Genomic DNA, 4,599 nt, shown 5'->3' with positions numbered 1-4,599 from the left:
AGTACACAAATTTTCTGTACTGTTTTGCTGTTTTCCGCCACACTCAACAATTTTCCAGTTATCTGGAGGCGCCCAGTTTTTATTGGTGGAAGAGAGAACCCAGATACAATGTACCTGGGAAGAGACCACCGACCTTCCGAAATTAAACTGGGAAACTTTCTCAATTACCGGCTCGAGCGGGATTCGAACCCGCGCCGACCAGAGGTGAGAGGTTGTGTGATTTTGGGCGCGATGCTCTAACCACTGTAAAAAAAAAATGGTTTCGTGATATTTTCATCTCTTTAAGTTATAACACACATTGATAATGTTAATAAATAGTTGACACACTGGTAAAGAAGAACTATATGGAGTTCTTTTTAACTTGTTGGGTATTATTAAAGGCCGGCAATTGTGTATAAAAGCAGCCAATCGGTGAAAATGGTGGAATATATGAATTTGCTAGCCACATTCAGATTGCAGCACTTATTTTGCAAAAATAAAGATTAAGCTGTTGTTCTGAAATTTTAAAATGGGTATGCTTATTCCCCTCATAACTGTGCATGTATTGACCATATCTATTCTAGATATAAATTCTCATGAAGTTTTAATTTTGGCTTCAAAAATTTGAAGCAGAGCTAAATTTGTAGTTCAAACTAGAGATTGACAGTTTTTGGGTGTGATTATCTTTTGTTATTGTTTACACCGCGGATGTTGACTCACATATTGCACGAGCATGCTTGTCTAGTTCTAGATACATGTAAAAGGGATTGCACCAAAGGAAACACGTAATCAAATCACTGTATAACATGGGGAAAAAATACTTACTCACATATCATTGGTAAATCCAGATTTTATTATTTAATTATATATAATCACATTCCTTTAAAAAGAATTGGTTAACTTTATAAAAATAACTAATTAGGACTGTTCAGTTAAATCGCTGTTATAGTGTTTTGTAGGATTACCGGTACCTTTTCTCAAATAATGTCAAACATGATGTTTGTCTGATTAAGCAACAATGTCCTAAGCCAGTTGTGTAACTCCCATTGTCTCTCACCAATGATGACAAATGTCCAACTGATCAGCCATCTCTCTAAAATTACTCTCAATCTGGACTCTTACGTGTGAAGATTACAATGTCAGAAGAGACAATCACAGATAGTAGGTCTCCAAATATTAAAATGGACAAAGTGTTTCTTAATAATCCTTCAATGCACATGTCCTCCATTACACAGCTACACCCCCCTCCCAAATTCTTCACATAATTGAATTTATATATATATAATCTGTTTATTACAATACATGTACACTGAAATGAATAAAGTCAACGTTCGTTTCTGTTTCCACATTCCGAGGTCCATGTGAACCAGTTGTGTAGTTCATGTTTCCCCAAAATTTGGCGACAGAGGTTTATCGTAACGTATGACGATGTGTTTCCTGTATCGGAATGCCACCCTTTGGTATATGTACCTTGAATCTGTAATATAAATGTCGCTTCAATACTACATACTGCTGTATCGTTACACACCAGTTTACCATTAACGTTTACATGTACTGAAAGTTTGATACTTAGGTTTTACATTTTACAACTACTTCTATACATCGCAGATTTTGCTTTGCGACGTATATACACTGTACACTGTAATATGTTTTACGGCGTGACCGTGTTTGAGGGCGAAGCAAAAAAGTTTTGGCATTAGTACCTATATCCAAAACAGGACAAAAATAACCCGAAGTTAGCACGAGGACAGAGCCGTATCAAAGCATCCTAATTTTGGACATTTGATCCGCCTATATATTGAACGCGGGAAATATAACGCAATTGATGTAAACAGTACATTGTGACGTCATATTCAGCGTCGTTATTTAGCAAATTTACAAACATAGCGTTTGAACCACAACAAAAAACATGGCGTTAATCGTGGAGTGATTATATATGATTAAGAAAATAAGATTTACATGCTTTTACGGATTTTATGTAACATCTCAGAACGACGTGAACTTGGGTAAACGAGATTCAAAATGGAGGAATACATGTCCACGCGCTAATATTCGAATCGACGCCATTGGTACCAAACTTTTCAAGTTCAATAGGTATGGTTTAATTTTTCATTATTTCCCTATCTTTTCCTTTTAAACATGTATATACGTGTTACCTATAGGGAGAGCTCCGCTCTCACGGCCCTTCGGGCCGTGAGAGGGATTCGCCCTCTATTACACATATAGAAGTTACGCATATGTGGACACGTAACTTAACCACTACTTTATGAGCAACAATGTTTTACTCATATTTACTCATTACTTTAATATAATATACTCATTGCTGACATTATGATGTGTGAAACAATGTTACGTGTACAAAATGCAAACTTGAAAGTACTTTTACAATGAAGTTGAAGGATAAGAAAAAAAAAGGCAAAACTAATTGAATTGCATTACTACCGAATTCAATAAAGAATTCAATAATGATAAACTCAGTGGAGAGGAAAACCTGGTTTAAATGATAGAAACAGTAAATAAAGTTTTATGCAGAGGCTGCACTAAGGTCAAATAAAGAAATGTCTCAATCTATGATCAAAGAAGAAGCATCTGAATATCATACCAGCACATTAATGTCTTTACGAGTACAACATCAGCAATTAACCGTCATGTCCATAACATTGGGTGATAATTTGATATGGGGATTTCAAGGATATCAATGATTAATACTTGCATCTTGGATGGAAAACTAATCAAAGTACTTAAAGTACTCGTGGGAGTTGAACATTGTGGAAATTCAGTTAGAAAAGATAGTACTGGAAGGGTAGGGGGATAAATGACTGAATATTATCATGATTTTAGATACAAATCAACTGTTGTTGTTTTTCAAAGCGTTACAACAGCAAACATGGATAATGGAAGGCCCATGGGCCACAACGCTCCTCGAGTAACTGAAGTCGTGTTGTTGTTTTCTAGAATTTCACCCCTTTATATTCTCATGAAAAATGTGACCACATATTATGGCCCAAGCATTCAAATCAATATGGTTTTCAATGCCTTGCAGTTATGAAGAAGTTTTTCCCCTGTATATATACATTCAAGTTTAATCCTAGTTATAGCTAATTCTAAGGATTCATTACTTGAAAAGGTAGTCCAATATGCTAAACTGTCACCTGAGTATACTACAGTCCTGCAGAGGATCAATGGAATGGTAAATAATTGTATAATAACTCAAAATAAATGAAATGCAAAAAAATTAAAAATTGTCGGGCATCGGAAATGCACAAGCCGAGTTGCGCAAGGAATGGGCATAGAGGGAACCGGCAGAAAAGTTTTCAAGAATTATCAAGCAGGGAGCAAAATTTTGCGTACATAAATTTCAGCCGACTTAAATCCTTTGTGACCTTGACCTTTAACCTTTGACCAAAATCAATAGGCTTCTTTGTCTCATGAAGGGCGATAATCCATTTAAGTTTAATTGACATCCTATAATTTGTTAAAAAATTATAGTGCAGAAAACAAAATTTTCTCCAAATTTCAGTCTATTTATAGCCACTGTGACTTTGACCTTGTGACCCCGGAATCGATAGGCTTCTTGTCTTACTTAATCGATCTAAGTTTGATTGAGATCCTATAATTCGTTCAAGAGCTATGGTGCGGAAAACAAAATTTTCTCCAAATTTCAGTCTATTTATAGCCAGTAACCTTGACCTTTGACCTAGTGACCCCAGAATCGATAGGCTTCCTCATCTTACTGAGGGTGACAATCCATCTAAGTTTGAATGAGATCCTATAATTTGCTCAAGAGCTATGGTGCTGAAATGAAATGTTGATGCGTGCCCGCCCGCCCGCCCAAAGGCACTTCATCAGATCATAAGCCGAGTTCGACTTCACCGTAACTCCGCTAAAAATGAAACACTAGTCAAATAATGTTATTTATTGCCAAGGTATTTGGGATATTATACTGTGGCTCAAACAGGGGGTGAATGAACCTGACAGTATGGAAAGCATATAGTGGAATCAGACTTGTGATGCTGGAAATCTATAGTGATTAATAAACTATACATGTACAAGATCCATAACTATTTTTTTTTTCAGTTTGTGAGGGAGAATCCTCATGTCTCTTTCATCTGTAGACAAGTAAACAATGTGTTTTGACCAGAGCAATTTCCAATCCTTTTTGCAGCATAGATTCAACATTGTGGCAACTGGGTTAAACTTTGATAGTGAAGTAATACATGGCAGCACCTCATCTCATGCTCTTAAAATTTCTGTTTGACACACACTCATGACATCCACTCAAACATTGCAGAGTGCAGCAAAATCCCATTGTAATAGGGGATTCAAAATGGATAACTGGTACAAAATATGGTACATACTATTAAAAAAGGATAATGAATTTGACATATTGATGTCTTGGAAAAGGAAATTCTGACATCGGGGCTCTAAGCGTTTTCAAACATTGTCATTTGATAAAAGTGTTCTACATTTTTAAAAATAGAGATTAATATGTCTTTACATACATAGGTGATAAAGTTTCCATTATTCTTAGCCGAGACATACCATGTATTCGCAAAAAATTCATAAACAAATATCACACTACTCACGTAGAAAATGTGGACCTTACAGTCATCAAGCGCA

Source organism: Ostrea edulis, chromosome 1, assembly GCF_947568905.1.
Source record: "Ostrea edulis chromosome 1, xbOstEdul1.1, whole genome shotgun sequence".
Taxonomy (NCBI): Eukaryota; Metazoa; Mollusca; class Bivalvia; order Ostreida; family Ostreidae; genus Ostrea; species Ostrea edulis.
This window is presented reverse-complemented; position numbering follows the sequence as displayed.